Below are 12,801 nucleotides of genomic sequence, written 5' to 3'. Positions count from 1 at the left end.
ATGCTACATAGATATGTGTATGTATATTTATCTATCTAATATATTTTTGGTATGTTTGGTAAACTTGAGGCAACAGAAAAGTTTTTGTTTTATTTTTTTTTTTTTATTATTTTTGGTTGAGCTGAAAAAGCTTTTGGTAGCATTTTGCACATAATTTAAACGCACACATCCTGTCAGTCATAAATTACACATATTACATGCACGTATAAATCGCAGAGCAGAGATATGACTAGGCCAAAAGTGTGCCCGGAAAACTGGGCGCAAAGTGCTTAACATACTTGGCAGGGCCCAAAGAAAAACGTTTTCCAACCACATGCAGACACTTTAACATATGTACATTGGAATAGATGTAGAAATATATATATATATATATAAATTAAATGTGTGTGTGTGTGTATATATACTCGATTCACATTCACATCGACTGCGGCCGCGACATCGACACTCTCATAGGCAAATCGGCGAATGCACGTTCCACACAAAAAGCTGTGAAACTTTTCCCGTTCACATACACACACACACGCACAGGCAGACAGAGAGAAACTCTCGCACACACACCAAGTGAAAGTTGAAAGTAAGTCAAGACAACTTTTACTTTTGCTCAAAGCCAAAGATTATGCCGACTTGACGTGCGCCCAATTCTTGCTATATTCAAATTGCTGCGTTTTGGCAAAGCCTCGACTGTACTAATTTAGATGCTTCTCTGATAGCGTAATACCCATAGGTGTTATACTTTACAGAGCACGTGACTAAGGAATGATCCATTTGTTAAGAATTATAATTTGTTATATTTGAATGCAAAAAAGTATTATTTGCTATAAAATATGAAATGGAAAGACAGTGCAAACATATTTATAAATAAATATGTATAAATATTTTATTATATTTATTTATTTAATACTCGTTTGTTCTCAGAGGCTATCTTATTTCTTACGTTGTATCAGCTATCGATACTATTGAGCAATAAAAGCCTTCTATAAAAAGTGCAATTTGATTTTTATCATTTAACAGCTGCCAAATATGAGAAAGTATTTATTTAAAAATGTCTAGCCGAAGGCAACAATTTTAACTATTTTAATTATCGATTAGTTTTTTTTTTAAATACAAAAAAATTCAAAGTAACTTTTATAAGTACATAAATTGCTAATATTTATTTATTTTTTATATTTATTTATTTTTTATTTTTTAATATAAATATTTTTAGCTCAATTAATTGAGATATTATAATATATTTTTTATATAGGAAAATATTATATAATAGATTTTTTTTTTTAAATTTTATTTATTTAAAAAAGTGGTTTTTTATATTAGAAATCATTCATTATATAACAAATTATTACAAAAAAAAATTATTTTAATATAATTCTATAAACTTACGAAATATGATAAAATAGAAAATCATTATTAATAATATATATAATATAATATAATATATAAGGAAATAATATATATACAATAAAAATTATTTGTATTCAATAAAATTAACTTTAAAATATTTAGGCTATTTTTAATTGTCATTGTCAAATCTGAAATACATTTGCAATTGATTATTAAAGTGAGGTTAGCTTGGCTAAGTTGCTAGTGTTGGTAACGCATTTAAGTCAAGTGCTCGCTATCATTTGCTGTTTGAAAAGGAAAAGAATGGGACATCGAAAAGAAGAGCACCGCGAGCATCATCAACCACAAAATAATGGGCTTGTAGAATGGGTCTTCGTGGTGGTGCTTATGTTGCGGTCTCCTGTGGGTCGGCGGGGACAATGGGGATGGGCGGGGGCAACATGAAACCGCCATCAATGAACCGCAATTGTATTTGTTTGCAAATAACTGAACGTTATCTGAGACTATTTATCTTTATCTACAATAACAACGCGCAGCGCCACTGCGCCAAGGCAGCTCCATTCAAGCATGCGACCCGAGCCAAGCCAAGCCAGACAGGACTCAAAAACAATGCAAAAGGACACCGCTGCCGCCGCGACACAAATGGTAAGGCTACAGTGGCTACAGTGGTTCTAGGGGAATGGGCAGCGGTGTAACAGTGCTTCAGTGCTTGAGCCAAGGCGCCAACTGAAATAATGATGCAAGCGCCATAACAATAAAAGTGGAGAAAATAGTAGCTCGGCTATTGGAGTCGCCAGAAGAGAGGGACAGAGAGAGAGAGAGGCAGCGAGAGAGTGAGGGAGAGGGAAATAGGGAGAGACTATAGCTGAGTCGAAGTCCATTCAAAGACAATATCCTTGTCCTTGCTGCCGTAACACTAGCCAGAGTACATGTTGTTCGAGTGTCCTTCCACATTACCATGACAATGCAATTGCTATAATGTGACCAAGGCGCGCTTCTCTCTCTCTCTATCTCACTCTCTCTCTCAGATGACTTGACTTTAAATGCAGTCAAGAATTTCTCAGTTAAATATTTAATAAGTTAAAGCTTGATTTGGGCCGTTAACAATAAATATATTTTGCCCACAAAGCAACAGGAATTAAGCGAGTGAGGGAAAGAGTGGGCGGAAGCAACACAAAGAGAGTGCTAAACTTTGGCATAACGAAGCCTAGATACTCTAACATCTCACTATCAGCTTGCAGTCTTTTAATGCTTCTGGTTGAACTCTTGACTCAGCTTTGCATTTGCCTTGAGTGGAAAGGCTTAAGTTGCAATTTTCAACAACTGAATTCTGAGACCCGTCAATACTTCTTCCTCTCTCTCTCTCTCTGCCCCTCTCTCTTCCTTCAACTTGTTACACAGCCAAACTGCCAGTTGATGGAGAGTAAAATGTGTAAGGAAATCTGTATTTCACGCATAATGAAATTTAACCCAAAGCGTTTACTGTTGCCCGCCTGAACTTTAGCGCCTAAAACCATGCAAATTAAGTTTAATGGAAAATATATTTTTCCACATTTTTCTCATTTTGGGCGCAGGACAGCGTTGATTTGCTTGGTTTTTTTTTCGCTTTTATTTACAGCTGGCCTTTGGGCCAGAACGGTTTTTTTTTCTTTTCTTTAATCAAATTGGGCCGTTATGGCATGCATTAATATGAATATATATATAAATACGCAGAGGAGAACGAGAGGGAGCTGGAGAGTGAGAAAGAGATGTAGATTTATGCAACAAGTGAAACCATTAGTGTTATGACTCATATTGGATTTGGGAATTATTGCGTTGCGTTTCATTTCAGTTTGATTGCACGACATTGGGCATATATACAAACATGCGTAATTTTGTTGAAACGGAATATTTTCTTTAATTTAGTTGCTTTTAAGTAGTATGCGGCTCACTAATATCTTATAATAGACATGTTCATCGCATAAAATTGAGTTCATGCTTCTGAAACTTCTTGCTTATCGTCTTCCATACTCCCCTGCCTATGTCTACGTCACTCTAACATCTACCTAAATCGCTCTGCCTCTCTTATACTAACTTTTGCCTCTCGCCGGTACCTATGATTGTACCTCTCACACACAAACTTTGACTTGTATCGCTTGGCTCTGCCTTTGCAGCTTACTCTCTCACTCTAATTGCAGCCTCCCTCAGTCACAGTAAAACAAATTTACCAATTAACAGTAAACAGTGAAAAAGACCAAAAAAAAAAGCTTTTATAATATAAATTATTTTATTTATATCATATATTCAGAAACGCTTGAACTCTTTAAAAACTCAACTTTTTCAAAACAAAAGGAATTAATTAAAGAATAATTTTTGCTTCAGTTTTAATTTTAGGATTTTTTGCAATATTCCCCTCTTCATATTCCTGCATTTTATATATGTTTAATTATTTCTCATGGAATTCTTTTCCAAAATCTCTTAATATGTTTATTTTAGGAAAACGTTATTTTTGGGCTTAATCCGTAACACAGCCCACATATAAATTTCTGTTGAAAGATATTTCAGCACTTATTCTTTTGAAGATGTTACGAATAAGATATTAAAGAGCTAAGCATAGCAGAAGCTCTTAAGTTAATATATATGTATATAAATACATATCTATACAGTATATATATGTTTGTATATGTTCTTCATACGTATATGTAATCAACACTTGAAGCAGACTCTGATTCCACTGCACATTTCCACACACACTCACACACACACACACACACACAAGCACATCAGATACTCCAAAGAGATAAGGCGAGATGAAGCTGAGGAGTTTTTGCATGAATTATGCAAAAGAGTTTGTTGAACTGCGGCGGTGCGTTTGCGGTCCCATAAAGGGAATACTTAAATGGGATTTGGGAAATCACAAGCATACACACACAGTAAAAGTTGGCCAAAAGCCGAAATCGAAAAAAAAGCGAGAAAGAGATGGCAAATGTGAGCTTGTGCAGTGCATTCGCTAAGTAATGTAATAAGCGAGTCATCCAATCAGCTCTTTGCATACTATTAAAGATGCTCGCATATTTATTTATTTATTTATTAGAGATTAGAGTCAATATACAATTAGAGGTAACTTGAAAGAATGAAGTTCTTCGGCTAGCTGGTCTTATATACTATATGCATATATTTATATCGATAAGAGGCTGGCGTGAAGGCGGCGCGTGTATTCCAATAAATTTCCCAGGCGTTAACTGCGAAATCCCATTGCCCATTTACTTACTGCAAATGCAACGTGCGTGTGTATGTGTGTGTGTGGCGTGTGTGTGGCGCACCTGCAAAATTGCAACTTAACAATGCTCGAGAGTGGACCGAAAGCGGCCCGCAGCAGGAGCAGGAGCTGGACCAGGGGCTGGAGCAGGACGAGGACTAGCACCCGTTCACGCTGACGCTCATGCTCATGCTCGTGCCTCCCATCTGGTTCTGGCCTCCAAGTGGATGCCCCATGTGGCAGATAAATCAATATTGGCAATTTAAAATTGGCTGGCGGTGTATGAAGCCAATATCCGGTTTGGCGTTTGCTACAAGTGTGCATGTGTGTGCGTGCGTGTGTGTGTGACGTCCACTTTTGCCCGTAGAAAAAACACGTAAGTGCGCTCGACTCGAGTGCTAAAGTTTCAGATACCCTATAAACTTGGAATTTTATTTTTATGATAGATCTTAACGAAATGCTGTTGTTTCTCTTTTTATGGAGTTTTAATTTATGCAAAATTTTATCGCCCATAAATCATATTTTCGTCCTGCATCACATACCACTCTACACTAGCGCATTCCATACAGGGTATTTAGAAAAAGAGAATGCTGCAGGGGCTGTGGGATCCACTGGTCGTGCGCTGTGGGGCGAACGTGAATCTTAGACAAACAATGTGTGGCAAGCAGTGAAAAGCGTTCAATGGGTGCCCAAATATGTGCGACTGTGTGTGTGTGTGTGTGTGTGTGTGCGTGTTTGTATGTGTCTTTCAATCGAGTATTGGGTTTTAGGGGATAGCGAACTGGTCGCGTAGAGTCCATTAAAAATGCGCGTATGTACAGTTGTTGCCCTTACGGTTAAACAAGTCCAGTAAAAAAGAGAAAGAACAAGCAAAAGCGACTGAAACAAAGGTCAGGTACAAAACGGACTACGAGATAAAAGTGTAGCTGAATGGAGCATAAGCGCTGACAACGCAGACGCTTAGCAGAGCAGAGCAGCCATTGATAGGGGAGCTATGGATATAACTTTATTGAAAACGTGATGCACTGATACCTGATTAAACGCTGAAGACAATCTGGGGAATCTCTATTCATCCCACTTTTGACTAGAAATATTTTAATAATTGCTTGTAGGGGTACAAAAAAAAAAAAAATAAAATAAAATAAAAATAAAAATAACTGCTATAATTTATTGTAAACATAAATTATAGAAGAAAAAGCAAGTAAAAGAGTGGTGTAAAAAAACAGGTTTAAAAAATTTAAGCAATATTACGCAAATTATAAACAAAGATAATTCTCGATGGCCATAGAAAAATGTAAGGTTAATAATTAATTGTATGCTTATATTGGTATTCTAAATACTTGTGATAATAATTATTATTATAATATTAATAAGATAATTTAATAGCTAGCTTCAATTGCGAGAAGATGAATTAAGCATCAAATTCCTCATTTATTCCTCAGAATAGAATTGAAGCGCAATTAATTCATTAAATTTATTATAGTTTTTTATATGTAAATATTTGTTTTTAGCTTCAATCTCTATCATATTATTATATTTATATTATTATTTTTATTTGTAATTATTTAAATTTAATTTACTTATCCCATATATATATTAATAAATAATAACAAAATAATAATTATATTTAATTTTATATATATTTTTTAAATTTTTTTTATATTCAATATTTTTATTTTTTTTAATTTATAGTTCTTATCAAGCAGCTGAAAGTGAATTAAGCTTGGAAAAGATTAAATATAATAGAATATTTGCTTATCTAATAGAATATTTTCCCTTCTAAAACTCTCCTGCTGCACACAAAAGTTATTCACATCTGACTCAAAATAGAAACAAAAAAAAAAAACCAACGTATGCAATTAAAAAGCAAACAAAACAAATTGATGTATCGTAGTGTGAGAAAACGTAAAAACAAATCGCTGTCGCACTTGACACCCCATGTGAAATCGCCTAATTAAGCGCCAATAAGTATGGCAAAAACAAAATTTAAATATTATGCAAATTACACTGAGAGAAACGACGTGACGCGAACATTTAAAATGGTTTTTGTTTTGATTTCGGCGATGACATCATCACGCGAGACCCGCGTCAAATGCGAATTATCAGGCAGTTGACTGAAATTTGTTTACGCGCTCGCACAGCAGTTAACGGCCAGACAGAGACGGAGACAGAGACAGCCACAGAGACAGAGACAGCGAGAAAGAGTTGGAGAGAGAGCGACGATTCGGAGAGGCTGAGCTGGCTGAAGCATAAAACAGTTTTGCGGCCATGCAAAATGTCGAAAATAAGAGAAATTGCGTATAAAATAAAAAATAGATATATATACTCGTATAGAAGGCAAGCCAAAGGAAAATGTCCTGTAGTTGTTGATAGCTTCAGATAGAAATAGAACTGTTTGTTATTGTTGTTGTTTATTGTTGATACTGTACAATAATAAAAACTCGAAGAAACAGGAAATGAAAAATCATTCAAGCATAAAGTATGAAAACACACAGATAAATACCAAATTGCTTTCGCCCTAAAAATTTATTGCTCTCCATATAAATATATCCATCTGTGTGTGTGTGTGTGTGTGTGTGAAAACTATTGATGAAAACTTGTTAGAATATACTATATGTGTGAATATATATATACATACAGATAATAATTACCATTCTTTGAATATATATGTGTATGCATATGTATCAATTGATACCGCAAAATGTTGACCCGCATTTCAACTCAATTCTTTATACTTAATTTCACAATAAAACAAAAAACAAAAAAAATAAAAAAGCGAAAAAAAATATGTAAGTAAAAATATAAATGTGAAATTATTTGGAAATTAATCAGCTCTGTCTGCAAAATAAATATCATAAATAATGTTCATTTGTTTTTATACAGTGCACAGGTGAAACAATAATAAATCGATTGTAAATTGCAACAATTTGATGCATTTCTCTTTCATTTTTAGTCAATAGTAAAAATATTTTTCACACAGTATAAAATGCATTTTTAGGTTGAAAATTTTATAATAATTTTTACAGGCTGCCTGTTTGCCTTAACAAAACTAATTAATAAAGTGTAGCACGTTTCGTTGCTAACCTTTTTTTATACAAATAATTATTTATCTTAAAACGGGTTAAAAATGTATATGTGAAAAATCGTTGGCTAAAAAATGATAATATTTAAAATAAATATTTTATTTGTACTTTAAGATATAGATCCGAAAAATATTGTTTATTAATAAAAATAAAAATTAAATAAATGTACAAAGCAAATTGTATTTAAATTAAATATTTATGTATGATTTAACTAATTTATTTTTGTTTAATTTAATCTTATTTTAATGATTTAGCTTACTACTTCAATAATAGCACAGCTCAAAAAAAAAAATAAATAAAATAAAATAAAATAAATAAATAAGTAAAAATAAGTAAATAAAGTAAAAGAAAATGAAAGTACAATATAATGAAATGGAAGTCCAGGTATTCATTCGTAAGCTGAGAATCATTTTTATTCATTATATGTATATATTATAAATACAATTGAAATTTTTAATTTAGTCAGAAATGTAAATGCAGGTATTCATTTGAAACTCAAAATTAAAATTGTATTTTGTATTATAAAAAATAAATGAAATTTAATCTGAGTTAACTATAGTTTACAGTTAAAATAAATACTTGGATTTACAATTCTTTTGAAATTCAAAATTTAAATTGTATTTTCCTTTGATATATATTCAGGTGATATAAATTTAGCCAGTCAATCTTTAAAATGAAATTCATTTGCTAATTAAATGAAATCGTCCTGCATATCCGTGGCAGTCGCCAGCAGGAGCTTAACATTAATTGCCATCTTCCAATTTAATGCTGTCCTTTTTGGCACCTGCAAAAGGAGCAGCAGCGGCAGAAATGTCGGAATAAATGCGCAGGTTAAGCACCAAAGGAAAACTGTGAAAAAGAGTTGATAAAAAATAAAGAGAAATAAAAGTAAAGAAGCGAAAGAAACTTAAGGGCAAAGTAAAGCTAATGAAAAAGTTCTTAGGCCCTCGAGCGAATTACGCGAATTAGTTGGAGCAGAAGAGTTTTCATGTTGCCAAATGGCGCCTTTGATTTCGGCTTTAACGAACATTTCCTAAATTCAGGCAAGGTTTACAATTCGACTGTTTCATAATCAATTAGATAAGCAAGCTACAAATATCAGATATATTAATATCAGATATATTAATATATTAATATTATTGTTGGCATTTCTTTTCTTTTTCTTTTACTCGAATGAAAGTTATCTCCAGCAGTTCTACGAATTTTAATGAATAGATTAAACCTCGTTTTGCACATTAACATTAATTTCAATAATAACTATTTATAGAAAATTTTCTGCCTTGCTCAGAGTTCAAAGTAACATCTGAAAGGAAAGCAACTGTCAAGCGAAATGTAATTCATTTACGACTAAAAGATCTTTAATTATAATTTTAATATTAAATTCATTTTCAACTGAAATTATGCATGAAAAATATGCAAAGATTTAAATGAAGTGTGCAGCAGAAGTGCAGCTAGCTTATCGATTGCCAACAACTGTGTCTGCTGCTCTTAAATGAACATTTCCCATACACATAGACTCTCACACACACACACACACAGACACAGTCGCCTAAAGTTGTGCTATTAATTAATTAAATTTCGGTCTATGGCAGCATCGTCGCAAGTTCTGGTACACAATTAATCCTTATTAATTATATGCTGCCTTTGGATTTATGACATGTTCTGTGTGTTGGCATGCGCCCAAGACACACACATGCACACACACTTACACACACACACACACATGACTGCATCGCTGGCCAAAGTCAATTGTAAGTAGTTGTTGTTGCGTGCTCGAGGACATCGATAGGCCTCTGCGCACAGCTGGACATAGCCCCCATAAGCTCGACCCATGCTTGCTCCTGACAGTTGAGACAGCGACTACAGCTCAATGGGCAACCCACGCCCCGCCGCCCACCTGCACGCAGCCTCTCGCACCCACATGCAATGCCTGCACTCAAAGGCCTTTAATTGCTCAACAACACGAAATTGATAAGCCACACATAAGAAAGCTCCGCTTATCGTCTCTCTGCTCGCAGGACTCAACCAGAGGCCCTTTAAATTTTGGCAGCTCTTAGCCAATCCCAAGGGCGAGTCTCATTATATTTAATACGCATTGAGATTTTCTATTGAGACATTCAAATATCAACTGTCAGCGGGTGTAAAAATCGACTAGAGAATTCTCCCAGGAGCTGAAACTTTGATTTTAGTGAAACTTTTTTTTCTATGTGTATAAAACTTGAACATCAACTCGGATAAATAATCAAAGTGGAAATAGGGAAAACAAATGAATTGCTGCAAGTGTAAATAACATGGAAAAGAAAATCAAAATGGGAGAAACTAATTAGGCGAGCTCGCAGTGGAAATTCTGCACAAAATTGTTGTTAAATAGTTAGTTAGAAGAGTAGTAGAGCTGAGTGAAATGTGTGTGAGTGTGTGTGTCTGAGATAGATAATAGGGAAGTCAAGCAGCCTAAGAAGAGTGTATAGCCTTATATATATGCAATAGGGCTGTTCGTGGTGTTTCTTCTGTGCGGGCAAGGCTTCTCTCCAGCCTTGTGCTCTTGCCAAAGCCCAGACGAGAGACAATGCACCATGGATTATTCCCATATGGATTATTTGTGTACTGCTTGCTATAGAGATTTTAAGTCCAAGTCATAATGGGATGAATGATATTGGCTTGCATTGGCGTTGAGGCCACTTTATAACCGCTGATTAATGAGCTCCTAGACTGACAGAATTGTCACCTATTACTAGAATAATGATGGATATGATTAAGAGGATAACAGTCGAGTGATATCGATCATAAATTTGATAATGAATGGAAAAGTATAATGAAAATGAAAATTGTATTAATGAAGCTGATGATTAAAACTATTCTTATATATATCAATCCGACTGTTATCAGAAATTATATCGTAATGATATTGATCATGAATGTAAATTTTATCAATGATGCTGATGAACCATAAAAAATTAGGACCTCTTGAAAATAAAATAAAATTAAGTCATTCTAAAAAAAAAAAAAAAAAAAAAAAATAATAATAATAATAATAATAATAATAAAAATAATAATTGAATTTAATATATATTTTATAAACAATAAAAATGTATTATAAAAAAAAACTAGCAGCAAAATGATTATTTACTGAACATCAAACTTACTCAATGCACTGGTAATATTAAAAATAATAAACAGCAGTAATACGAATCAATGCACAAATTAAGCGCTTATTTATTAAGTCGATTCACCTTTCACCTGTTTAAATTGACTCTAATTGATCGTGTCATGAAACTAGCATTTATTAATGCCACCCACAGTGCGCACTGCGTACAGCTTCATTTTGTTTCTCCCATTTTTTTCCCACTTTGTTTGCACGCTTAACCCCCTATATACAGTATTTATCTATCAATTTGCCTTCTGGCGTTTAACGTCAATCAGTGGGTCAAATAGATTGCCATTAACAAGGCGTGTTTACTGATTTACACTTCACTTTTATTACGCTTTAGTTTTTTTTATTTTGTTTGGGACTTTTCGTATTTGCATTTCATTTAAAATCAATTTAGTAATCAACGAGGCGCATTTTGTTTAACAGTAATTAACATAAATCAATTGAAATCGCAATTGAAATTGAAATTGGTTATGTTAAATTGTTTGCCCAAATGCTCCACGGCAATAATTAGGGCAAATTCTTTGCATAAATGAGGATTCAATCAGAGAGTGAAACATTTATAACTACTCTCGACACACATAGTTTATATAGAAATTCCTTGCACATTCATTATATTCCTGCTGCATTCAGTTAGATTATTAAACAAATATTCTATGCACGTATTGAAATATTTTTGCATGCCAAAAATTTCATTTTGTTCATTTTTAATATTTTTTTTATTGACCAAAAATAAATTGAAAAAAATAAAATAAATAAAAAACCAACTTGGTATTTGCTTTGTTATCCATGAATATTTTAATGCTTTTATCAAAGCGCGTGAAAATTAATTTAAATACAAGCCAAAACAATTTTGCAGATTATTAGAAAAATAATAAAACATTATTTGAATTATATTGTTGCATTTCTTTGGTGTAGATATTTTCCATAAGTCGTTAAATAATTATTAAAATTCATTTTGCACTTTGTCGTTGAAAATAAATAAAAATAAAGTCGGATTTGGATTGTATATTATTAATATATTGAGGAATCGCAAAATCGATAACTGCTTTTTTAGTATTTTATTTTTTAGTATTTTATATTTATTTCATTTGATATTTAAGCTATCTCTAAGAAATAAAAAATATAAAATACTGCAAAACATTTTCTTTTAATAGCAACGCATGCATTTTTAAGCAAGTGTAATTATTGTGATAAAATGCGTAAATAAAATCTAAGCTGTTAACACCTCTGGCCAACACACACACACACATACACACACACAAACGCACTCGTTCTGCCTGAAGAACTTTTGCTGCTAAACTAAAAATGAAAACTTAAAACGATTGCATTTAAAACAATATGTGACCCAATGCTGGGCGAGCAAAATCTCTTCGCCTGCTGCTGCTGCTGCTGGGCCACATAAATTCCGGGGCAAAACAACAACCACAGGACAATTTATACATATATTCTGGAGGCAGGCAGCCCAAAGGACAAGAAATATTCTGTGCCCAGGGCAAAAGTGGCAGCAGCAGCAGCAGCAGGCGCTTTGTCCTTGTTTTTGTCCTGGCCAACGCCTTCGATGTAACTGCAATTGCCCTTTATTCCATTTTTTTTTCCTACGCACACCCGAAGGCAATTTACTTTCAGCACACACACAGGCGCATATTGTATTGCATTTTTGTGCATTGCAATGACTGTGGCAAGGAAAACTCGCTTGGAAAACGGGCGAGGAAAACCATTAGAGCAACAGCTTACAACTAAAACAAAAGTGTGAAAATATTGAAAGCTTGCTAACAACTGGCCGAATCTAACGGCAACAACTCCAACAACAACAACAACAACAACAATTGCAATAAGAACTTTCCGCCTGCCCAGCCAGCTAAGTTATTATTGTCGAGCTCCACAGTTCCGCAGACAGTTCCACAGTCGGGATATTTCTCCATCAAATTTCTTCTATTTATACGCATTTACGAAAGTTAAATGAGTATATTGGCTCTGTGCAATATTCGTCT

This window comes from Drosophila navojoa, chromosome 3, assembly GCF_054131105.1.
Source record: "Drosophila navojoa isolate 15081-1374.11 chromosome 3, UAZ_NAV_1.0, whole genome shotgun sequence".
NCBI lineage: Eukaryota > Metazoa > Arthropoda > Insecta > Diptera > Drosophilidae > Drosophila > Drosophila navojoa.
Note: the sequence above shows the minus strand (reverse complement) of the source record.